General features: G+C 36.9%; 2 long non-coding RNA genes across 21 annotated transcripts; one reads left to right on the top strand and one right to left on the bottom strand.

The window, feature by feature from the left end:
- The first annotated feature begins 2,011 nt into the window (after positions 1 to 2,011).
- Positions 2,012 to 2,656, top strand: LOC146929752 (uncharacterized). The gene is made up of 2 exons (XR_015006143.1): positions 2,012 to 2,146; positions 2,277 to 2,656. It is a non-coding gene; the product is annotated as an uncharacterized LOC146929752 (long non-coding RNA).
- Positions 2,657 to 11,854: 9,198 nt separating this feature from the next.
- LOC146929751 (uncharacterized) lies at positions 11,855 to 16,614 on the bottom strand. Of its 20 annotated transcripts, none has more exons than XR_015006130.1 (8): positions 16,281 to 16,614; positions 15,846 to 16,028; positions 14,912 to 14,982; positions 14,627 to 14,834; positions 13,557 to 14,330; positions 12,575 to 12,965; positions 12,265 to 12,451; positions 11,855 to 12,165 (listed from the first exon to the last, which is right to left on the bottom strand). It is a non-coding gene; the product is annotated as an uncharacterized LOC146929751 (long non-coding RNA). The 20 variants fall into 20 exon arrangements; XR_015006131.1 differs by having other exon boundaries at positions 14,627 to 14,793; XR_015006135.1 differs by having other exon boundaries at positions 14,912 to 14,969.
- Between the last annotated feature and the right edge of the window lie 10,885 nt (positions 16,615 to 27,499).

Here is a 27,499-nt window from a genome sequence, read left to right as displayed (position 1 = left end):
GGATAGAACCTGTTCCTCATAATATCTGTCTTATACAGGAGCAAGAAAAAGGTTGGACTGCACACACACACTCACTTGAGACTTGATGTTGGGTTGAATAGGTTCACGAGGAATGTTTGAAATTGTGATTAGTGTACTTGAAACAAAACCTTCAATGAGACTTGTGTCTTCAATTAGATTGCCATGATTATTCTTTTGTTGCTGCTAATGTCTATTGCCTTTTGCTTGAGGACAAGCAAAGATTCAAGTGTGGGGGAGTTTGATGAGTCTATATTTAGTCTATTTTTATGCATTATTTAGTTTCGTTTTAATTAGATTTAGTTTTATTTTATTTAAATATTATTTCCTTTTTGAGATAGTTTACTACAAATTGCATATTTTATATTTTAGGAATGAATATATGATGGAAGGTGTCTTGGAGCAAAAGAAAGGAGTCTGGAGCTGATTTGGAACGAAAATACAAAAGATTCAGAACAAAAATATAAAGCCCCCAAGTCAGAAGCTTGGCACGGCCCGTGCCAACATGTGGCACGGCCGTGCCACCTCTCAGGATGCCTTTTGCTGCTTTTGCTTGAAGCCCAAGTTACCCTGTTTTAGTTTTACCGAATAGCCCTTGTAGTTGCTTAGATTTTAAGTCAATTGTAAAGCTATAAATAGAGTAGCTCTCCATCACAAATATTCATCTTTTGTTCTTGGAATAAAAGTTCACTTTTATATTATTGTTCTTTTATATTACTGTTTTCTCTCTTCTTCCCCCATGTCTACAATGAACGTTAGTGAGTAGACTTCTTTGTCTTGAGATTGTTGGAAAAGTCTAATGACATAATCCTAACAAACCAAGCTTTAACCCTAATTCTATGTAGCCGTACTTTCTAATTTAGATTCACCGTTTTAACATGAATTAACAATTATCAAACTGTGGAAGCGAAAGCGGAGGGTTTGATAATTATTAATCCATCATCCCAAACATCAATTCATAAAGCGAGAGCGGAGCTTTGATGTTGGAACAAGTGAATCTAGACAATAATTGCAAGACAGTGAAATAGTCCTTACAATTATTGAGACACAGGTAGTTTCAATCCTTATAAGCATCTTCTAGTAATCAAGTCAGCGAAATAGGCTTGGATACTAGAAGTAAACTCTCACCGGACTTTCATCGGAAAGGTGAGGGGCTAAAGGGAAACCGGTCTTAAGAAATTACGGTGTAAACCATGGAATTAGAAGTTAAAGTCTTGTCTAGTGAAAGATTTGTTATTATGACAAACCAATAATCCCAAGGCTCTTTTATTATTATTGTTATTTACCTTCAGCAATTAAACCCCTTTTTATAAGCTTTCTTCTCTTCTAATCATTCTCTAAAAGTTGATTGAATTCACAACTCCCTAGCGGAACGATACTCTTTCTTACTACTATTACTTCGATAGGCCGTGCACTTGCGGTTTGGCTCTATCACTTTACTTATCTTTTAATCCAACTCTAAATTACTTCATTCTCTTGGGAAGGCTAAGTCAAAAAAACAATTAACCTTCTAGAAAATTTTACTTTTAAAGTGTTATTTTTCTATTTATTTGAAAAATATTTTGATTTCAATTTTTTGACAAAATTTCTAATTTTTTGTTGGTTATATAACTGTATTTAGTAGTGTATTTATGATATTATCATGACATGCAATATTTGAATATAACCTTATCATGACATACAATATTTGGATATAACCATAAAAGAAAATTATTAATTATTGGAAAACGATTCATACTATCAAACGGTCAAATATTCTTAATATAACCATAATATTTTAGTGTAGTCAATTATATTTGCTTTTGTTTTGTTAAAAAAATATATTTTTCCTTTTGTATATATTCATTAAGTAATCAGTCAAACAAAATATATTGTTCATTAATAAATACTATATTATATTTATCAAAAACATAAAGTTTATTCATTACAAAAATAACAGAAAGTTTATCTTATAAAATAAAAATAAACAGAGTTTATAAGTTCCACGGTGGACTCTTATCCTTTGGCTATATAAACATACGACATTGACAAAATAAAAAATTATGTTAAGTGAACAAAATGGACAATAGAAGGCATTGTTATGCTATCAAGTTGGTATTTGTGTTCGCTTTCTTCATCATTGCATCAGGTATAAAATCATTTTTATGTGTCAATTTGTGATTTTTAACTCTAATCAATTTATCCCCTTCAAATATTGATTTCACATCTTGCATGCATATAACGTTCTTCTTGTGTTCATATATTATGTGTATATGCAGACATGTACATGGGATATGATGCAAAAGGATTGGGTGATGAGATCATATCCCCAATAAACAATGTTACGGTTACAGCATGTCAAGAATGTTGCCCAAGTACTGATGGTAAATCTTGTCCTGATTGTGTGTGTTGCACAAATCATGAAGATTGTATTGATTATTGTAGAAAGTTCCCTCCTCCCACTATTCCCTTTTGTGTTGGTCCTCTTGGACACAAGTTTTGTGGATGTGGTTTATTTCCATCTACCACCAATAATATTCATATTCCAAGGCCACCAATTGCTAATTGAGAATTGGAATTTTGTAACGCAATTACCATGTATGGATGAAATTACTTACTAATATATATGAAAGATAAAGACAAGGAATATTATTATATATATTCGAACCTTTTTTTATCTTTTATTTTATGAAAGTTAGTTTAGGTAGGACAATTTAAATATTATTTTGGCTTAATTGCATAATTGGTCTCTTATGTTTATTTTAGTTTCAAGTTGGTCCCCTTATGTTTTAAAAGTTTCAAATTGGTCCAGAACATTACTCACCTTGGAATAAGTTAGTCTCTTCCGTCACTTGACCGTTTAGAGATTCGAGTTGAGAATATAAGTGATGTAATTTAACTTATTTAGAAATCAATTTTAATTTCTTTTTATTCTTTTTGTTTTATTAAACTCAATATCATGTCGCCAAAGGGACTCACTTATTCCAATATAAGTAACTTTTGAACCAACTTGAAACTTTTAAAATGTAATTGACCAACTTGAAACTTTTACAACATAAGGGACCAGCATGAAACCGAAAATAAACATAAAGGATCAAACATGCAATTAAGCCTATTATTTTTTATTTTTATTATTTTGGTACTGATCTTATTATCAGAATGGTGTCCGATGCAGTGAGCTAATTGTTCTTGAGAGTTGGAACAGAGGGGAGAGATATACATGCAGACACTCTGACGCTCAAGTCAGTATTTTGAGTTATAAATGTGGTTAGAGATAGATAATATGGTACCTTTCGTGACTGTTTCAAGACCCCTTTTATACAGGTGCATGTTGTCATAGGGTTTACAACGTTCATAGTCATTGCTCGACGGTTACGGTTGCAGGAATCGTAACACTCGAGCATTACGAAATCAACAATCATGAGAAGCGGTAACGATTCTGTAGTTTGAATAGTCGCTCCATTTTGGTGTGAGCACCCCCCTTGTATAGAGGGGGTGCGATGTAGGCCTTGAACTCCATTTTGGTCTAATGATGAATTGGGCTTGTTGTTGGGCCTTGGACTCCTCCACGCATAGGATTTTTGGCAATATAAAACTGTAGCCCCCTAGTCTTCATTCAAAGGGTAAGATTGATGACTTCAAGCAACTTCAATGTCATATGCTAGGATGATGCTCCTAGTTCGTGTAGAGAACTGCAAGTTTTAGTTTGATTCCTTGAAGTAAAATTGTGATGGATATGAGGATAAATAATTCAAAGAGAATCATTGCTCGCAAATGAGCAATTTTCGCTTTGATGATGAGGATGCTCGTGGGAGATGAGAACGATGATTGTACCATCCCAGATGAATTTATGTATTGTCGACAAACCTCACAAACAAACACGAGTCTTTTCAGCATGTTTTTTTCCTCATTTGCACCCTTTATGGAAAACTTCCCAGAAGGTCACCCATCCCAAAATTGCTTCAAGTCAAGCATGCTTTATTGTGGAGTTCTTCTGGAATAGGCTGCCAAAAAGAAGACGCATCTTGTTGATATATGCAGTACCAAACAATTCTCATAAGCCTTCCTTCAACCATGTAGTCCCACACCTGTACGACATCAGGATCCGTCTCATTCCGATGTGATTCAGCTTTCTTAGAAGCTGCTAGTAGCCGCTCATTGGTATGCATATGTGCATCAGCGACCACTCCCTACCCTCGTCCGCCTCGGGCGTTACATGCCCACTAGCTTCCTCTTGGTTCGTTCCTGAATTACATCGTACTAGGAGATATATGCTATGATACCACTTGTAAGTTGTAACATCCCAGATGACTTTAATCATTGTTGACTGACCCTGTAAACCAACACCACTCTTTTCAGCATGTGTTGTCCTCATTCACACGCTTTTCAAGAAACTTCCCATAAAGTTACCCATCCCAAAATTGCTCCAACTCAAGCACTGTTAACTGTGGAGTTCTTATGGAATAGGCTACCAAAAATTAGATGCATCTTGTTGATATAGGTAGTACCTAACAATTCTTATAAGTCTTCCTTCAACCATGAGGCCCCCTTACATGCAAGGCTTCAGAATCCCTCTCATTTTGATGTGAATCGATTTTCTGAAAGCTGAAAGGATCCACTCATTGTCATGCCTTGTGCACCGGCGACCATTCCCCAGCCTTGTCAGCCTCGGGGGTTACAATGATGCTTATCAGGGAATTGTTTCTAAGGGATGCTCGAAAAGAGTTGCTTGGTTTATTTTAAAAGGGCCTCTATTCGCGAATAGCTAGGAAAATTTTCAGTTAAGAGAGATGTTCAGTGAAGGTTTCACCTTATGCTCCTAAAAAATAAACGCCCGTGAGTGCTAGCGACTAATTGATTCTCTTGTAATTGATGTGATTTTTTTCCCTCTCATCATTTATTGCGGGTATCTCAGGGATGGGATTGAGGGGACATGAGCTTAGGTAGCTGGATTCTATGTGTAAAGGCAAGTAATGCAGTTGATTACTTAGGCCCTTGAGTGGTTTTCTCAACATCAGTTTTCGATTAAGTGTCATTGCCGTTCGATTTATCTTGACATTTGGATATTGAGTGGGTTTCTTTTGAACCTTTGGATTGATCAGATGCAAGTATTTGGATTGTTGCTTCATTATAAGGGAATGAGTCTCCATGTGAAGTGTTGCACTCAATGAGTGCCTCTTGGTCTCCAAACTTTTTCAGCAAGAGTATAAAGGGTTTTGGTAGTTTATTAAAACGCTTTTACCATCTGTCAAGTTCTTTTTTATTGTTGCGTATTTGAAGCTTCTCATTTTCAACTGTTGTTTCTAGAAAGGACCATTATCTCATTTCATCCATTTAAACAGGTTTCTGTTCTCATACTTTGCTTCTATCTTGTATTATACTTTAAGTTTAGAACTTGTGTAAGCATTTTTTTTATGGTAGAAGACAAGGTTATAGGACTGAGAACTTAAATGTTGGCTTCATGGATCTCTGTTATAGAGAACCACCGTTATTTGGTAGTTTTCATGTTTTTCATCGTTTTCGACTTAGATTGTTGGTGTTAGACAATGGTTTCTGACTTGGAGTCTAACCAAGTTCTACCTTGAGAGTTGTTTGCTGTCGTAACTAAAGAATTTATAGGTTTTCTTTGTCTACCATATGGATCTCATTATTCGCGAGGAATGTTTATACCCTTCCTCGCCGTATCGACCTTATCTGTGATGAAGGGGAAAATTTGAATGATGAATTCATTTTTCCCTCTTTCCCTTTTAGAATTTACATGGCCAGGAGACGATGTGATCAGATCCCTATCTAGGAACCCATCAACGGATGGATAAAAGAAGAGCCTTTAATGACATCCAATATCTAGACCCTCCCTGAAACGAACGAGGGTTTGGTCATGACTAGTAACTCGGGGGGGGGGGGGGGGGGGGGGGGGGGGCAGACCGGGAAGTGAGGAATCCTTCGGTGGACAATAAGATATACGGGCTTCTTGTAATCTGGAGAACATGATTCCTATGTATGAGGTCATCTTCAAATTTATGGGCTTTGGGATGCCCTTATAACATTTCTAGAAGGAGGTTTTTAAATGGCTTGAATTAGTCCCCTCGCAATTCCATCGGGAATCACTAACCTTCATTAGGGCATCTGAAATAATGTGTGAGTACCTTGAGTTATTTCCCACTGTCCCCTTATTTTTCTCTGTTTTTACCCTGCAATGAGGGGTGGACAAAAAAGGAGGTAAAAGTTGGGTGTCTTTGAAACATACTGAGAAGTTCTTCACCATCTACTTTAATTCGGTTCGAGGCTCTAAGAAAAAGTAATTTCTTATAAAGCTGAGTACCAATCCGACTTTGAGTAATGTTATGCAAACAAGAAGTCGTGCTAGAGCTGATGGGATCTTCATTAAATTATAGGTCCTTTAATTTCCCCTTTATTGGTGTAAAAACCTCTTTGGTCACCAAATGATAGAGTTTGTATTCGTGTACGAGCGATTGTATCTGAAGGAGATCGAGGACTACAATAATCTTTGGGTTTAAGCAGTTTGATACCCTACACCATCGTAGGTAGCGGGAAATCCCTTATATAATTTTGTGGGCCTTCCTCTTAGTTAGCCACGTTTCGTCGACACTTTTAAGCTTGTCAGGTACTCGAGTGGTATAGAAATGAATGCCCTTATAGGTATAGCTTTTGAACTTATATTTAGTTTTTGTATTATTTTGTCACTAACTTTGCTTACATGTTGGTCACAGACGTTATGCCTGACCTTCAGGAAAATTTATGAGACTCAGCAAGAAAGGTGGAGGTAAGGCGACCCTTGCAAAGAGGAAGGATCCCCCACAATGTTAATAACATGATATTGGGATCAACCTCTTCACAAGGGGATTCTTCGATCTTGACTGGCATTCCTTTAGATCAAGTCTAATCTTCTAGAAGGGAGGTCATTTATGTGGAAGAGCGTCAACTAAAAAGGACAAGGGTTGAGGCGTCTGCTCATGAAAAGGCTTCACAAGTTGAGAAAAAACTTTTACGAATTTTGGATGGCCCGGTGCTGACTCTCGAGAGAGTTTAGTCAGACATTGATAAATTCAATACCCGACTTACGCTGATGTTAAGTGATGTTGATGGTTTAATAGTCAACTAGCTCAAACTAGTTGGAAGGAACCGAACGTTGATTGAGGGGTTTCTTAGAGAGGCGAAATCTGAGTATTATGTGGCTTTGAGTGCCTTAGATAACAAGTACAAGGCCATAGCCGATGGCTTGTTTGAAGAAAACTAGTTATGGAGGCCAACATGACCAAGTTAGAAACCAATTTTGCCGACTACAAAGAGAAGAATGAGATCCAAGTCGGTTTAATATTGAACAGTGGTAACAAGGACAAGGAGATCGAGACCTTGGGGAAGCGAATGGAAGGATTTCAAGATGCTCGTAAATCAGCGGAAAATTTTGTGACGCGAGAAGGAGGAAATATCCTCATCGCTGAAGTCGGCCACCGAGTATAGTGATCCTTGGGGAGAGAACTAGCATGAGGAGCTTGTTGGGATGAACATGAAGGAATTGATCGCGAAGAGCCAGGAGGTAGAACAAGACTTTGAGGTTGTTGTTCTTCATGGCTTTAAGAATGCGGGGTGGTCTATATTAAGGCGCTTGAAAGGGAGTCGAGATGAACACCAAGGAACTGCATTTATTGAAGAGTGTGGTTGATGGCGAACTATTCACCCAGATGGTTTTGAGGAGGAGAAAGATAAGGAAGAAGAATAAAATTAGGATTAAGTAGCCTTGTAATTTTCCTTACTTTTTGTTTTGATATGTTGTAATTGGGAGTAATGCCAATGATATTGTGTAGCCCTTGTGGTTTACTCTTAACTTAAGTAATGTTTAGTTTGGTATCCTCCTCATTTTGTCTTGCATGTTTATAATGCTTTTCTTTTATACTTGCTAAAAATGCATGATTTATTTCCAAGTATTTTCATTTGTTGTGGTTGAACAGAGTAGTCAACGCTTGATTGATCAATCTAATCTTAGTTATGATGATTCGTAGGATCAAAGTTTAGTATTTCCAAGTATTTGATTCTTAAACATATTAGACATGTACGGTATCCTACCTCCCTAAAGTATCTCTCGTAGAATAATGAGGTGAGTACTTTAAGTGTTAATTTACAATAAGGGTCTAGTTGTGATTGTTCAAATCATTATGTGGGGTATACATTATAAGCATGCACATCCAAAAGTAATTTATTTTGAATGTGTGTTTGAAGATGTTGTTTGAATGGTAAATGGTGGATGAATAAAAACAAGTTTTAGTTCTTTGCCCTGAGGTGTGAAGATCCCATCGTGAGTTGGGGCTCATCCTTACATGTCAGGCGGTGATATAGCAGTCAGTAGCTAACATACTGAAGATCAAGTAATTATGACGAATAGATTTTACATGTCCTATAAATGTGTATTTTAGATGCATATACTAGCATGAGTTGCTATCTCCGTTGTACTTTCTCCTTTGTGTGAGAGCGTTTAGTGCTAGACAAATATTGTTGATTTCTTAATCAAATATTTGCTACTTGATTAATGAATTTGAGTTGTAGGTTGTGTTGGAACAAAATGTGTTTAACATTACCCTTTGAGAGTTTTGATGATAACAAGGTATTAAAAATTATCAATTGGATAAGCTAATAATTGTTCAAGTGTACAGGACCATAGACAAAAATTTGACATCTTAAATAGGTTCTGAAAGAACAAAAGAGAGCTAAGGAATCAACAAAAAGGAAGCTTGAAGCATCTGACGAGAAGTGCTCATGAAGTATAGTGCTCCTGAAGGGATGACGCCATCAGAAGTAGTTCATCAGAAGCATCTCATCAGAAGCTGAAGATCACCAGAAGCTGAAGTTCATCAGGAGATGCAAGACTTAAAGCTTCAAAGGCTGTTCAATGGATTTAATCTCGTCTAAGCATTGCAGAAGACTGGAAGAGTGAAGCAACAACTATTTTGAAAGGATTTGAAGGCATTGGATGCTTGTTCTTTAAAGAGCGTTGGCAAAGTACAATTGTACGAAGTGTACAACCACTACCTCCACTACTCTGTTTTTGTCTCTGCTACAAGACAAGAAAAACAGCTCTGCCTGCAACGATGTTCCTTCACAATTGGAATGGATTTGAAATTGATCCTTCATAGGACAATAACCATATCAGGCAAAAGATCATTGGTGATTGATCAAAGCTTCAAACGACTCTATTTTGATGTGCTGGCAATTCACAACGTCTCTTTCACACCTCTATATAAAGGAGTGAAGACTTAGAGATTGGCAAATACTCAACAACAATTTACAAGTGCCAAAACTCTGCTGAAATTGTTCTGCATTCAAAAGTTCACTTAGAATTTCTTAACAACTTTCATATCTTAGAAATTCTAGAGTCTTAAGAGTCTGTATCTTATTTGTATTGTGAACACCACTGATTGTATATCAAGTGTTCAAGCTCAAACATTTTTCTTTGTAATTCTGTTTAATTAGAAGTCTCTTGCAGTTGTGCTTGAGCATTAGAAGTCTCTTGATTGTGTTCAGGAGCATATGAAGTCTCTTGCAGTTGTGCTTGAGCAGTCTGAAGTCTCTTGCTAGTTTTAGCAGTGAGCAGTTGTAATCAGATATTACATTTTAGTGAACTCTCCTTGGAAGTGTAAGGGGGACATGACTACTTCCGGTTTGTGGAAGGAACCTGTATAATTGCTTTGTGTCTTTCTTCTTTCTCTCTTTCTCTGTTTTTATCCGCTGCAAGTTAGTCCTGAACATCACTTCAAAAGTATAACTCTATCTACTTTTGAATAGTGTTTTCAGCTTAGGAGAAAACGAAGAAAAAGCTAACACAATTCAACCCCCCTTCTTGAGTTTTTCTCACCTTCAGGTTGTTCGATCGTAGTGATCTCTAGCATGTATATTAGGTATAATAGTACTTGTAATTTTGGAAATGTTATTTGTAAATTAAGGAATGCTCGTAGAGGGATATCAAGGACTTACTAGTGTTTTGGTTTATTTAGTTAGAATACCTCTTGAGTTTATCGACATTTCAAGTTTGAGGGATTGGTTCCTTTGTGAGATCTTTGAGGTTATAGCCTCTCATCCCTGTTTTGAGACATATTTGGTATGAAGCGAGCTTGCCTTCCTCAATGTCTTTCTGGTTCCGTTTAAGGACGAGGTCACCTACTTTGAATTCTCGTTTTACCTCCTTTTTGTTGTGGCGAACAATTATCTTTTGTTTGATGGTTGCATCTTTTAGTGCAGCTTCACTCTTGATTTCCTCGACAAATTTTAGATCATCTCTTATACTTTCGTGGTTTGTTTGGAAATCATTTAAGATAGACATTTCCCAACTAAGTTAGCATAGTTCGACGAGAATAACAACTTATGTTCCATATGTAAGACGGGATGCATATTCATCGGGGGATGAATGATGGGTTGTGCGATAAGCCCACATTACGGTGTGTTACTCCTGGAGCTAGTTTCCCTTTGCTTCATCTAATCGTCGTCGTAATCCTCGAAGGATGATTTGTTTGGAGGATTTAACATGCTTTTTTGTTTGGGATGCTCGACACAAGTATTCTTGGAATTTTCTATCAGTGAAATGGGTCCAATTATTAGTGAACATTATGGTTGGTACTCCAAATCTTGTGAGGGTACAAAGTAAATTGTTTGCTGTGATTTTGGCAAGTGCTTCATCCTTGATCCATTTTGTAGAGTAATCAACGGTAACTGGGTATTTGAAGTTAATATTGTCACCTTGATATGGGCAGCGATGTGCATGTCCCCATGCTTTTGGGATATTTTTTTCATTACGAGACAGTCTTTTTCGTTACTAGACTGTGTACCCGTGCTCCCGCACGGGTCATAAAAATTTTGAATAATTGTATAATGCAGTAGTAAACTTCAATTACCAAATTAATCTGTTTTAATGGATAATAAAGTAATGGTAGTAGCATGAAATTAGTGTACAATGTTTACACATTTTGGAAGAATTCTTTATACACTACATTTATAGTTATATTAATGCAATCACCGTTTTCATCGGTCAACATAATTTTAAGTCCGTTTCTTGATGTAACTCGAGACTGCAACATGTATTTGACCATGAGAAAATACCAACTCTGAAAGATATATGCCTACTTGCTTAAGTGATTTATTTTGTAACTATACCAAGCATGCCAACTTTGTATCTTGAGCACCGCCCCAAAGAAGTTACTTCATTAATGATTCGATTTCCCAATAGAACTATTCTTACATCTTTATTTGTTTCCCCTCATGTGGTGTATGATCTCCACCATTTTTTTTTTGTCCAATAATTTTGAAATCATCTGAATTGGGGGACCATATTCTCTAGATGTGAGATTTTCATTAGGTATCGGCCATGACCGAAAAGCTGTTGTAATCACTAAATTCAAACATAAATATGAATTTGATAAAGACGTTGACTTAGTAACTTTAAGACGGAACTCTTACTTGGTAGCAGTGGCGTTTATTCAATATTAATAGAGATAAATTATCAATATACCTCCCCTCAAAACAAAAAAAATTATCAATATACCTCAATATTTATAGCGGAGATGACCAAGCACGGTGAAGGTGTATTTTTTTTTCTTTTTCTTAACTGTCTGGGTTACCCATCATTATAATAGTTGAAAGGCATTGATACTGCCGTAACTTTGAAAAATCGCAATTTCAAATATTTTAGTTAGACTAACTACAGCATCAGGATATCTGCTTACATATATGGGTTGCGGCTGCATTATCTGTAAATCAGGATAAAACCATCACAAACTCAATAAAAATAGAACGCAACTGACAAAAAAATAGAATCCAACATCTGGTAAACTGAAAAGAAAGCGAACAAAAGAAAACAAAGACACAATACAAAATACATAATAATAAGAACTAAACAGCATCTGAGTTCATCTTTTTTATCAAAGCAAGACTCTAAAACTTAAACAAATGCAAAGTCAGCTGCTCCCATCAATCCTTTTCAGTTTTGATGCACTTCAATTTCAAATGTTTGTTTGTCGATCCTTCCCCAGCCTCCGTCTCAAACATGGTCGAATCCACACTGTCCATGAGTCTTTACCCTACGACCTTGCTGTTTGGGGTAATTTCATCATCCTTTTGATTGCAATCACTTTTTGTTGAATCACCGCACTCGATCAACAGGTTCTGTCACGGTAATAAAAGGAATTGCGTTCAGTAAATCAGAAAAAAGCTATCTGGATTAAGAGTAACAGCGGATGCGAATTGAATGATATATTGAAATACCTCAGTCGGAGCTGTTTCATAAATGATCATCAAATTGGTCGCCATGGTATCAGCTTCAGCATTTTCATTTCAAACCTTAATTTTGTGGAGAGTGACAAATTGCTCAATGAGTTTGACATCATTAGTGGTCCTTTTGACAGAATAATTGCGCCAAGCTCTGCATCAAGTTCCCATATGTAATTTCAACCTTAAAACAACATTTCCAACAAAAATTTCTAGATCAGATGGATAATCACAATTGTCGCTAGTCTGCAGAAATCAACAATGCACATCAAATTAGGTGCTACATAGTGTGGACACTTAGTATCACCTGACTGGGTGCATCAATCATATCATGTACACTCCTGCCAACATAAGTTTGGACATTACGATCAAACAAAATGAAAGTTGTTGATCCGGTAGCATCCATCAACTGAACATGGACTTTGTACCTAATTATTGTTGACAGACAATTAAGAACCACATCAATTAACAGATATATTGCACGTCAGGAAAAAAAATCCAAAGAAGCAATTAAGAAAATTTAAAAATCATTAGTTAGCTGGCCTTGGCACATCATTCCTTCCCTGCTTACATCTCAAACAATACATTTTTCCAGCCACAATCTTAACCCTTGCCACACATTTGGTGCATGAATCATAATACCAACCATACTCGGACTCGATACCGCAAATTGTTGCAAGTACAATCACATTGCATTGCTGTTTATAAAAAAAAAACGGCCCAGTCATATATTATTTAACACTAAATAACAATAAGTATACAGAAAAAGAAAAAGAAAAAAACTCTAAATTGCGGCATCCTTGAATGAAGACCAAAATCAGTCCTTTTATTCTGTAACATTATGAATATTGAGAACTATAAATAACTATCAATATTCAGAAAAAGAAAAAACATAAATTGCGGCATTCTTGAATGAAGACCAAAATCAGTCCTTTTATTTTGTATCATTATGATTATTGAGAACTCTACACAGCTACATTACTGATATCAAACAACAAACAATAAACAGAAAAAACAAACGATAAACAGAAAAAACTCTAAATTGCGGCATTCTTGAACGATATCAGATTGTTGAAAAAAACATTATAATTATTATGTCCGATTGATAGATGAACAACATATAACTCTCACAGACAGCAATGTTTATATACGAAGCAAGCTATTATTTGTCCTTTGATTCATTTTTGAACCAAAAATAAAAAAAAAATGTTCAAATCATGTATTCACATAATTTCCCAATAAATGATCGGATACCATAAGAGAAAACATAAGAGAAACAGATGCATTACCTATCAAAGGCTCCTCGCTCTCGTTAGCATTTCCAGCTGCTTAAGGAATCATTCTTAATTTTTTGTTACTTCCAGCAAGATGATATAAGCTACTATTAAGAATCTATCATTAGTAAATTCCCCTCTTTTTGCATGTTATTTGTCAATGGCAAGATGAAGCATTTTAGCTTGTCCAACAATAACTATTAGTTCACTAAGAAAGGAATGAAAGTAAAATTTTCATTTTAGTTTAAAAATTGATATGAACAAAATAAAAGAATCTCAAACAAAGGATGAATTTCAAATTTAATTATAATGCTCAAACAAAATAATAGCATGCATCTAACCAGTGGCAGAGAAGCAATATGATGATATATGCAATTAAAAAATAAAGAAGTGTAAGGTTGACTTTTTACACACAATACTCCATAAAATTGTAATTTCAAACCTGTGATGCCTCAAGCTCAAATCGCCCAAGACCAGAAATACTCCTTATTAGATCTATCTCTTTAAAAGACATTCACTGAAATCTTGCTAGCATTCATCTAAGCAAATAAAGCTCAAAGTCCGTTGAGATACGGTTTTTCTAAGGTTTAAGTGCATGACTTTACTCCTTTTATATATTAAGATTAAGAAAATCTTAATGCAAAGCAAATACCTAATGCAAAGCAGTAGCTTGATTTTACTCATTTCTAACAATCTTATTCTTATCACTGTTGCATACCACGCAAACGTTGTCCCCAATTTGATACTCTCTTTCAGTGCAATCAAACAACTCCATAACAAAAAATCAAACTACAAAACGAAATTTGATATTATATAATTTCACAATTTCAAAATCAAAAAAATAAACGATTCAGATGATGTCAAAAAATGAGTTTGGGGTACACATTATTATCAGCTGATAATACAGGACTCAAAATCACTACTATTGAAGTTACTCGATACTGTTAACACATGCTTCAAGCTAGCTGCTAGTGAAGGTATACACATACACATAAAATAAAATAAAATAAAGAGAGTCTGATATTCATGTGACCAAGGAAATTGAATTTTGTCTAGCATTCACATAAGTATTAAAGAGGGGTAACCTTGGCGCAACTGGTAAAGTTGTTGTCATGTGACTGTAAGGTCACGGGTTCAAGTCCTGGAAACAGCCTCTTGTGTAAAAACAGGGTAAGGCTGCGTACAATACACCAAATGGTGGGACCCCTTCCCGGACCCTGCGTATGCGGGAGCTTCAGTGCATCGGGTTGCCCTTTTTTTATTCACATAAGTATTAAAGAAATATGTGACGATCTAAGAAAACAAATAGAAATGAGCTCTATATAAAAATCTGAAATCTGAAACTCAAATATTGCCATAACAAAATATACCTTGTTTGTTGAAGAACAACGATGTTAGCACATCTCAAAACGGACCCAACGCAGCAACCTAAATTACAGCCCTATTACACCTCAGAACACAAAAGTTAAAGCACTCTGATGCTAACTTGCAGACCATGATAAAAAACAAACTCAAATTCTACTTGAATAAACCGCAACGTGTAAAACAAACTGGTAGCAGAAAATTAAGAATAACATAATGAGAACCTATACTTCAAGTATAGCAACTCTAACCATAAAAACATCTAAATCAAGCCACATCCAATCAAAAAGTCAAAACACATTTAGAAATTACTCAATGGCTTTCATTTACTCCAACATTCACCATTACACGCTTTTAAGTAAGATAAGGCATAACACACGAGATAATTTTGAGATTATGATTTAAGCAAAATATAATCTCTTGAAAATGTAGTGCTCTAATGGAAATTTTGATTTTTTTACAATAAATCAATACTAAAATACATTCTCAAATCTATTAGCACAATTTGTTCCCTCAATCAAAAGTGGATCATATCTGTCTCAAGTCGCAAGATAATCCATCTTTGTCAAATTACTTTCAAAAGAAAACAAAAAAATCACACAAACAACTACACTAAATGAACGTTGGACATCTCATGTGCAAATATGTAGAGATAAGCATCAGAAAAAAGATACATGAACATCAATTTTTATCTGGACTATCAGCTGAGAAACCAAGGTTGTTCATTATAGAGACTACATTGAATCCTTACAGATGATAAAAACAATGGGTTCGGGAAGAGTTTCCACCCAAGATTTAGAACCATAGTTTCTAGCCACTCTAAATAATGCATTTGCTGCAGAATTTATACATTTTTTTAATAAAAACTACTCTAGTGTTGGGTCATAGATACAATAATTCATTTTGCATCAAGGAATTTAACAACAGATTCAGAGTCAGTACCTAAAATCCAATTGATGTACCTAAAATCCAATTGATGGAACCAGCTCGGAGCCATAGCTTCTGCCAAAGTGGGAGAAATTGAATTTTTTTAGAAGCGTGGGTGTGGCTGCAAAAAAGAGAAGAACCACTGTCTCCTTTTTTAATTTCTCCTCATATTGATCTGTCATCAGCAACCTAATCATCCTATTGTCCAATTCAAAAACATAGATAAAATAAATATAAAAGAATACCAAAAAAGAGAACTATGACTAAAATCAAAATCAAAATCAAATAAACTAAGTTACAATAACAGTACCATATTAACTATTTTATACCATAACACATTTTTGCGAGTTGAAAGCGCAAAATTAAATTAAACTCAGTGGAAGAAAAAAAAAACATAGACAATTAATTAATAAGTTAATTATGAATTTGTTGAGATGTTAGTTTAATTACCTTGGCGATGCGAGTAGAGACAGAGAAAGAGAGAGAGACCGTCTGGGTTTGTGAAGGGAGAATTGGAAATGGATTTGGAGAAGATGAAGAAGAAGATCTGGTTGAGAAATTAGAAGAGAAAGAGAGAGAGATAAGAGAACAGAGAAGGCGACGGGTGAGAGAGAAGGAGAGAAGCCGGAAAATATTTTTGTTAGGGTTTAGCGGAAACAACTCTTTTGTTTTTGTTTTTCATAATTAAAGTTTTGGTTAGGGTAAAATAGGAATTTTATTCATTAGGGCTTAGGTTTAATTAGGGCAAAAAAGTTTGCTTGGGGCAACTTTTATATATAGATTGATGTTGTAGAGTTGGCCAAAAAAATTATGCTCGCAGTATTTTCTTTGCAAGGTTGTTTCCACCTATGGGTTGTCCACAAATCCCTTCGTGAGTCTCATGATGATGGAACATCATATGATATTTTTGGCAATATTTTTAGTTATTTTATTTGCATTTGAAGGCAATTAAGAGTTTATTTAGAGGGAACATTTTGTATTGTTTTCATTCAAGTCGTTGTAATTTAGTTTTATCCTAAATCATGCAACTCAATAGGTGTTTTCAGTCTTTTTAGGGAGAAATCATGTAAATTGGAAAAACAATACATCACGTGAAGGATCAGGGATATGAAGATTAAAGATCAATGGTTCTTAAAAGTTATTTGAAGACAATACAAGTTGAAGAAATTTCATTTCAAGTTCCAAGACATTTCAAGACCGAAGAACGGTTGAAAAAGGGATGAAAACTGCAAACTCTGCAAAAAAGGCACTGCCTCATGCGCCCCTGTGCCCTCATCCATGCGCCATGTGCATGCCTTGCGGGCATGATATGTTGTTTTCTTATTTTTCAAGTTGTTACAGTGGAAAAACCTAGTTTTCTTCTTTTAATCCCTAAATAATGATGCACTATAAATAGAGGCCATTGCAAAATGTTTTATTCATTCAGAAAACTAGCGTTATAAGGCAAAAGTCAAACATTAGAGCTTCAAGGCAGATGTTCTTTATCCTCCCCTTTTACTCTGTAGGGTATGATTTTATATTGTTTTGTAATGATTTTGGTTGCCATGCGCAAGTAAACCTCTTTGATTGGGGTTCCACGATGAACCCCTTCTTATTAGCATATTAGGATTGACAACCCTAATTCTGTTCGAACCAGACAATAGTAAATTGCTTACTTTCTAAATGAAATTCTTATAATCGAATCTAAGTATGAATTTATGGTTATGACTGATCATAAGGGAACGCTACAATTGTAACTGGTTGAATTGTGGCGATATTAAAATAGAACTTCCCCTAATTAATCACGGGGTCATGTTGTTCTTTCTTAAATATAAAGACAATTCATAAACTAATAATCGATCAAGTTAATTCCAACAAAGACAGAAGGAGGGATTCAAGGCTTCCCTAATTTCTGTTATACTTATGAATCACAAAATCTAATCTCGCATTGAGGGCGACAATTAAAACCATGCAAACCACTTTCATCTCTTTGAATTCTGTTATTTCTAATAAATTCCGCTAATTACCATGTTGAACGACAATCCCTGTTGAGACGATAACTTACTACGTTATTACTTGCGTACAATTTGGTGCACTTGCCAACTCATACACCATCATCTTGCATAAAGCATATTAGGATTCGATGGGACCTAGACTCTTGATCAATGGTGTAAAGAATCCTTGTTTACAGAGGATGTCCCCAACCAAAGAATAAGTACACGCTTTTCTATGCAATTTTGATGCTTTGAGAGCATCCTGAAGGAGCTCGTCGTTCACGATGTAGCAAATTATCAGAATCCTCTAATCTAGGTTGTCGGATATGTTGTTTATATCCACGACATCTTTGTTCCTCTCAACACTCAGTTTTGTGAGGACTTCTTAGATCATGGATTTGTTCCCATTCTTTGTTCTAGTGCTGGCCAATTTAGGCAAGACATCTGCTCGAGTATTGTGTTCGCGGGGAACATGTTGTATCTCGACAAAATCGAACTCTTTCATTTTAGCTTGATCAAGTTCAACGTATTCTTGCAGATGTTCTTCCTTGACATGAAATTCCCCTAGGACTTGGGATGCTACTAGTTGGTAGTCGATACATATTTTTATGACTTTCACTCCCATGTATCTGGCTAGTCTTAGGCCTGGTGAGAGAGCTTCATATTATGTAGTGTTGATTGCCATCATAAAAGATAGACCTAGGAAGACTTCAACTATAACACCCTATTTCTAATAAGCGGTAAAACGCGCGAATATACAAACATATTCTAGAAATAGATGCTACGTCTTCGATTTCAAACATACATGCATAAAGATCATGTTACATAACATAACAGCGGAACATACATATAATTCTTAAACATCTTCAATCTCAACATAATACAAATGTATTCTCTAAATCTCAATTAACAAGTACCATCTCAACTCCAAAATACATAGTCAAATAAAACAACATGCAAGAACTACCCTAGATCAGAGCCCTAATCTAGACACTTGCATAAAAAGAGGAACTCCACTCCTCGGCATCATCAAGCAAACAAACTAAGCATCCTGCACTCCATCTACCCGTCCATACAGAAAGGTAGGTGGTAAACCACTGAGGGTTAGCATTACATCATCATAATCCATACAAGACTTAATCAAGAACATTGGAAATGAAAGATACATTCAAGCATGATGATTAATAAATATACACATACTCACAAGTATCCACAACATTCATATCATTCATTACCATCATTCCAAGTTCATATCAACAAGTGTATCATACACATATTACAAATTCACCTTGACAATTAACAATTAACAATTCAATTCACCATTACAATTAGCAATGCAACCATCAAGCACATCTCAATGCAATTTAATTGACCAACAATTTATGCAATGGCTCTAGACTCATCTAGATGCATGTGGTACCAAAACACCTCCAGGTCGTCACCTTCGATGCAACAAAAACATCGTAATCACCTCAATTGGATATAAAATCCACCACCATCAGTCATGTATGCATGAACATATGACTCAACTACAATGCATATGTTCACACAAACAATTCACCTCAACATCAACAATACTTGTATATATGCAATCAACAACAATCCACCACATAACATATATACAATCACCAACACATTCACAACACAAGTAACATGTAGTTGTCACATAAATACACCAACAATCATCTTCACATAAATCAACATATAGTTGCCACATTTCCACATAATTCCTTACAATCCAAATAAAGGAACAAATACAACATATGATCACAAACATCATATCCCTCACTCAACAACATTTATACATCATCTCATAATCATATTAATCCATTCATAAAAGGTTGATAAGCAAAAGGCTCTCAAAAATCATTTTTTAATCAAATTCGTCTCTCAAAGTCAAAATATTTCAAGTAATTGAGCATTTAAGTCAAAACCAAGTAAACAAGCTCAATTGCCTATGCCATGTGTTCTCCCAAGTCACATATATGTGCAGTAGAGGTTACATAAGCATTTCATCGGCCAAATACGATGAATTCATGAAAAACTCAAATTTCGACTCACTTTATCACTTTTCACAAAAATTCTCATTTTCAAAGCAAAACAAGTTCTAACTTAATGAAACCAATCACAACCATTTTTAAAAATCATATGAACAATATACAACTTTAATCCCACCTCAAACTCCGGAGAAAAACGAGTTTTCGGAAAAATCGACGTTTGGACCGTTTTTATAAAAGTTAGACGATTTTCACAAGGGTAAAATATGCTTTTCGTCCCTGTAATTATAGGCCGTTTGAATTTTCGTCCCTGAGCTTACTAATCCTCCCATTTCGTCCCTGTAAATATTAATCATTTGAGATTTCATCCTAATTACAAAAATTTGCTGAGGTGGAGGGTAATTAGTGACGTGGCGTCTGTTTAATGGTTTTTTTGTCTTGACACGTCATCAGATGGCTGGGGCAATGACATTTTTGCCCTTAAGTACCCATTGGCTTCTTTCAATCCAGATTCATGTTGCTGCAAATTTCTCTTCTTCTTACTCATCCAAATTCATGTTCATACCCCTTCCTCTTCTTCACCCATATGTTCCGTCGCAAATTCATGTTCATACCCCTTCCTCTTCTTCACCCATATGTTCCGTCGCCGTCGTGTCAGGACAAGTCTTTATCTCTTCTTCACCCATATGCCGCAAATTCATGAATTTAGAAAAATACAGCATATGGCATATATCCAGAGAAGCAAATTTCTCTTCTTCTTACTCATCCTAATTACACTAATGATTCATGTTCCGTCGCCGTCGTTGATTAACCTCATCTCAAACTCATTTCATCGAAACCCCTTCCATCAACATCCATACAAATCGAACCCACCAGAAACGAACTCAAATTAGAGAGAAAACGAACACGACCCAGAATCAAACACGACCCATAAAATCGAAAACGAACCAGAAGCAGCAAATATAACTTGAAGAGATAAAGACTCTGTTCGGTGGTGGTGACGGCGGTGCTAGTGGCGGCCGTGTTTGTAATTGCGTTCCTGTTGACAGTCGTGGTGATCCGATTTTCTTTTAACTGGACGCAGAGGTTCAACTTCACGGTGAGTTGAATCGATGGACGTTCTGAATAGTGACGATGTTGTTGATAATGGCTTCCGGTGGAATTGGAGAGGGAGGAAGAAAGAAGAAGAAAGGTCAATCCGATTGAATGTGAGGATTTTCTTTTATGGGTTTTGTGTTCTTGAAGGTTTTGTGTTCTTTTATGCAAAACTATTTGATTTTAATTGTTTTTTTGTTTTTTGAAAGAACCCATTTTGATGAAGAAAGAGAGAGAACACAAGGGTGTTGCAGACAATGGTGCTCAAATTTGTTCATGAATATGCTTTGTAAATACAAGGGAAAGAAGGAACTTTATTAATTGTTATCTTTTTTTTTTTTTTTGCAACAGAGAACTTTTTATGCAATTAATCCTAAATCATGAATTGAAATTTTATATGATACGATGGTGTTTTTATTTAGTTTCATGCTATTGTTTGTTTGATGAAAGTAGGGGAACATGGATTTGAAAGAGCAAAGAATATCTCAGGATAGGGAAGAAGAAAGGGAATGAATAATTAATGTCGAGTAAGAGATAGGGAAGAAGAGAGGGAAGAAGAGAGGGAAAACCAAGGGCATTTTGGTCTTTTTGCGTGTTTTAGAATTCATTAAGGGTAATTAGATGCCACATAGGCAATAAATCTTAATTAGGACCAAATTTAAAGTGATTAACTTTTACAAGGACAAAATGGGAGGATTAGTAAGCTCAGGGACGAAAATTCAAACGGCCTATAATTACAGGGACTAAAAGAATATTTTACCCTTTTCACAAATTCAAGTCCAAACTAATTCAAATCATGTTCCAGTAGGATTAAAGGTATAAACAGATGTTAATTAAGTCCAAAGAAACATTTTAGAAGTATTGGATTGGTCCCCAAAAGCTCAAAACAAACAAAACCGAAAAACTGTTTCTGGGCAATTTCGCTATTAGCGAAATTTTCGCTAGTAGCTCAATTTTCGCTGTTAGCTAAAAAACTCCAGACAGTTTTGCTATTAGCGAAATTCTGGCGAATTTCTTCAGCAGTTACGGGTTTTCACACCATTTTCACCCAAAATCCCATTTTTCAAATCCCCCAACTCCCAAACCAAGTTCCAGAAAGTGTTTATGGGTCAAAAGAGGTTCAATACACTTAAACAAACATGATTCAAGCATTAGGAACAACAACATAGCTCATTTCATCAAAATCACAAAATTTTCTCAAAATACCAACATAACCACAAATCTCCTCATGAATCCATAAACAACGATTCCAGTTACACCAATTCGATTCTAACAGTTCAACAATCATCAACAACAACTAATGACCACGAATTCATGCACAATTAAACATCACAACCTCATTTCTCATCAAATTTGCTCAAGAACACAATATACCCATATTTATTCATTTCGTTATGTTAATTCACATACTCACATACAAATATCATGCAAATCATGTTCTCAAACATAACAACAACAATCATGCACGAATTCACAACATTTAGGTTCAATTCATCAATTTCACAAAATGGGTAAAAAGAAAAAGTTATGAAATTATGAGTGAAGCCTAACCCTCTTACCTCTAGCACCAAGATTCTCTAACCCAAACTTCAATTTAGCTCCTAGATGACGAATCCCCTCTTTTAGCTCTAGCCCTTGTTCTTGTTCTCCTCTCTAGCCTCTAACTCTTCTCTTCTCAATTGAAAAATGTGGTAAAACCCTATCTCTCCACTAACATTAGTTTATATAGGCTCCCTTAATTGAGCTTAACTCACCACACCTTAATGGGCCTAACCCATTTCTATTCTAACACCCAAAAATGGTTTAACTCACTTAACAGTAAAACATCACACTAACGGTCACTTACCGGTAAATAAAATAATTACCACACCCTCTCTAGTAACTTGGTGAAATAATAACTCTCACTAAGCACTAAAAGTAATCCTCAACCAAAATTACAAAATTACCCTTACTCTCAAAATAACCAAAATGCCCCCAAGTCCAAAATGACTAAAATACCCTTCTAACACCGAATTCTACAATTCCCAACCAAAAATACACACAGAGGCAAATAATCACACATGAGCACATATAATACACACAAATAAATAATAAAATAAAACTAGCGAAAATCGGGCTGTTACAACTCTCCCGCACTAAAAAGAATTTTCGCCCTCGAAAATTACCTGAAGGAAACAACTCTGGGTACGCAACCCTCATCCTACTCTCCGATTCCCAAGTGGCACTCTCACCAGTTGGTTCAACCCAAATCACTTTAACCAAAACGATCTCCTTGCCACGGAACCGCTTCACTTCACGATCCTCAATCCTAACTGGCCAAGTCTCAACAATCAAATTGTCTCTTACTTCCAAATCATCCACTTGAATCACATGAGACTCATCATACACATACTTCCGCAACTGAGACACATGAACCACATCATGAAGATTCGACAAAGATGGTGGTAACGCAATCCGATACGCTACAACCCCAACCTTCTCAACAATCTCAAAAGGTCCAACAAAACGAGGAGTCAACTTCCGACACTTCAAAGCACGACCAACACCGGTTACAAAATTCACTCTCAAAAACACATGATCACCAACCTGAAACTCAAGGTCTTTTCTCCTCTTATCATGATAACTCTTCTGCCTACTCTGAGACGCTCTCATCTTCTCTTGAATCATCTTAACCTTCTTGGTCGTCTCTTGCACAACTTTCGGTTCTAACAAAGCACTTTCACCTGACTCGTACCAACACAAAGGAGTCCTACACCTCCGACCATACAAAGCCTCAAATGGTGCCATTCCGATACTAGAATGAAAACTGTTGTTGTAAGTAAACTCAATCAACGGTAAACATTCGACCCAACTGACACTTGCTCCAACACACAAGCTCAACAAATCGTTCAAACTCTGAATAGTCCTCTCCGTCTGACCATCAGTCTGGGGATGATAAGCAGAACTCAACCTCAACTTAATTCCCAAAGCAACTTGCAAACTCTCCCAAAACTTAGAGGTAAATCTTGGATCCCGATCCGACAAAATACTAGAAGGAATACCATGCAATCTAACAATCTGTTCAATGTAGATCTCCGCCAACTTCGCCACAGACATACCGGTCTTAATAGGAACAAAATGTGCCGACTTCGTCAACCGGTCAACAATCACCCAAATCGAATCAAAACCTTTAGCAGTCTTCAGCAATGCTCCCACAAAGTCCATTGATATACTATCCCACTTCCACTCTGGCACAAACAACGGTTGCATCAAACCTGATGGTCTCTGATGTTCAATCTTAGAGTTCTGACAAACCAAACAAGCATACACAAACTCTGTAATATCCTTCTTCATTCCAGGCCACCAAAACAACTTCTTCAAATCCTGATACATCTTAGTCGCTCCTGGATGAATACTCAAACTACTTCTGTGACCTTCTTCCAAAATCCTTCTCTTAAGCTCAAGAACTCTCGGTACACAAACACGATCACGAAACATCAAAACACCGTTCTCACTCAATCTGAAGTCTCCACCCTTACCTTGGTTAACCAACACCACACGATCAACAAGTTCCAAATCTTCCTTCTGTCCATTCTTAATCTCTTCCAAAATATTACTTGTCAGCTTCAACATTCCTAACCTCACACCATCCGACGTCAACTCTCACTAACCAAACTCAAATCTCGAAACTGCTCAATCAACTCCAACTCTTTCACCATCAAGGCAGACATATGCAACGACTTCCTACTCAAAGCATCAGCAACAACATTCGCCTTCCCAGGGTGATAGCTCAACTGAAAGTCAAAATCCTTAAGATATTCCAACCATCTCCTCTGTCTCATATTCAACTCCTTCTGGTCAAACTAATACTTCAAACTCTTGTGATCACCGAACACTTCAAACTTAGAACCATACAGATAATGCCTCCAAATCTTCAACACATACACAATGGCCGCTAATTCCAAATCGTGAGTCGGATAATTCTTCTCATGCACTTTCAACTGCCTAGAAGCATAAGCCACAACCTGACGATTCTGCATAAGCACACCACCAAGACCCATCTTAGAAGCATCACAATACACAACAAACGATTCCTTCGGATTCGGCAAAATCAACACTGGAGCCGAAGTCAACCTCTTCTTCAACTCTTGGAAACTCTTCTCACACTTAGCATCCCAAACATAAGCTTGTCCTTTCCGAGTCAATTGCGTCAATGGCAACGCCAACTTAGAGAATCCCTCAATGAACCTCCGATAATAACCTGCCAATCCAAGAAAACTTCTCACTTCGAAAACAGACTTAGGTGATTCCCACTGCAACACTGCATCAACCTTCGACGGATCCACGTCAATACTACCTTTAGAAATCACATGACCAAGGAAACTCACTTCCCGCAACCAGAATTCACACTTCGACAACTTAGCAAACAACTTCTTCTCCTTCAAGACTCCCAACACAATCCTCAAATGCTCGGCATGCTCTTCTTCAGACTTCTACACCAAAATATCATCTATAAACACCACCACAAAACGGTCTAGAAAAGGATGAAATATTCTATTCATATATTCCATGAAAACACCTGGCGCATTAGATACTCCAAATGGCATCACAAAATACTCATAGTGTCCATACCTCGTTCTGAACGCAGTTTTGGATATATCTTCCGCCTTTACTCTAATCTGATGATATCCTGATTTCAAATCAATCTTTCTGAACACTTCCGCACCAACCAACTGATCCATCAAATCATCAATCCTCGGAAGCGGATACCGATTCTTAATCGTCACTTTATTCAACTGCCGATAATCCATACACAACCGCATGCTTCCATCCTTCTTCTTAACCAACAACACAGGGGCACCCCACGGAGAAACACTTGGCCTGATAAACTGCTTCTCGAGCAACTCTTCCAACTGTTTCTTCAACTCACGCAACTCTGATGCAGACATCCGAGAAGGCGTAATCGAAATATGACTCGTTCTAGGTACCAAATCAATTGCAAACTTAACTTCCCTCTCCGTCGGTAACTCGGTAACGTCGTCCGGAAAAACTTCTGGAAACTCTTGCACTATCGGCAAATCACCAACTCCTTTCTCACTACTTTCCTTCAAGGAAGCAAACATCATGAACACACTAGCTTCACCATCCAAAGACCTCTTCACTTGCTCCGCGGTCAAGAACTTCCCACCTTCCTCAGCTACTGGCTTAGAAAACGTTATACTCTTGGTCAAACAATTAATGTTAACACAAAAAGTCAACATCCAATCCATACCGAAAATCACGTCCATATGCTTCAACGGAACACACACAAGAAGTAGTCACCGAACCACTAGTCGGGGTGTCGATAACCATCCCTCGAGACAGCGGAGTCACAACCAAACCCAAACGCTCAACACAACTAACCGCAATAAAAGAATGAGTAGCACCAGTATCAATAATTGCAATCAAAGGAGTACTATTGATAAAACATATGCCTCAGATGAGATTATCCGAATGCTCCACCTCTTTCGCATTCAATGCAAACACCTTCCTCGCCGCCTTCTTCGGCTTGGTACACTTAGTACTGATATGCTCCTTCTCACCACAATTGTAGAAAGTGATATCCTTCTTGCACTCAAAAGCCTTGTGACCTGCTTCTCCACACTTGTAGCATTTCTCACCACTCTTGCAATCATTAGCAAAATGACCCAATATGCCACACTTGTAGCACCGCACCTCAGCAACATTCACCTTAGAGCCTCCACCAGATTCTCTCTTCTTGCCTTTGTCCTTGTTGTACGGCTTCCCAAATCCATGACTCCTTCCTTTCTTCTCATTCTGAGCCTTGTAGTGATTAACCTTAGCCCTTCCAGCATCATCAAACATACGACACTTATGCACCAAAGTATCAAAGTCTTGGATCTCCTGAATACACATATACTGATATATGTCGGGCCTCAAACCGCTTTCAAACTTCACACACTTGGAAACCATAGCATCCTCCGCATTGATGTACGGACAAAACCTCGAAAGCTCCTCAAACTTTGCAGCATACTCAGCCACTGAACGGTTTTCCTGCTTCAAGTTCAAGAATTCCACTTCCTTCTTAGTCCTCAAATCCTCGGGAAAGTACTTCCTCAAAAACTCAGTCTTGAACCTAGCCCAAGTCACAGCTCCACCAGCCTCAAGCCTTCCCTTAGCATTGGTCCACCAATACTCAGCCTCCTCAGCAAGCATATGAGTAGCCAACCTGACCTTCTGGTCCTCACTCGTCACCATAACACGAAAGATCCTCTCCATGGCTTGCACCCATGTCTGAGCTCCATCCGGGTCATACCTACCCTTGAACGTCGGCGGACTGTTTCGCAAGAAACGATCCAACCTCCACTCCCCCGCCTCTCCAGGATCACGATGACCAACTATCGCCTGCTCATTAGCCTGAGCCAACACTTGTGCCATTGCAGTCAAAGCCTCTGCAATCGCTTCATCATCTCTACCACCAGCCATCTCACTTCTACATAAAACCAACCAACAGATAAGAACAACAGCACAACTAACAAGTACCGAAGATAGCTCATTACCATTCGCATACTAACAGGGTAAATCAACAAACATTAGTTTACTAATCTATTAGTCTATTAGTCCG

Source organism: Medicago sativa, chromosome 4 (genome assembly GCF_051527215.1).
Source record: "Medicago sativa cultivar Bolivia chromosome 4, Bolivia_mono, whole genome shotgun sequence".
Taxonomy (NCBI): domain Eukaryota; kingdom Viridiplantae; phylum Streptophyta; class Magnoliopsida; order Fabales; family Fabaceae; genus Medicago; species Medicago sativa.
The sequence above is the reverse complement of the archived record's forward strand: the minus strand, read 5'-3'. Positions and strand labels throughout refer to the sequence as shown.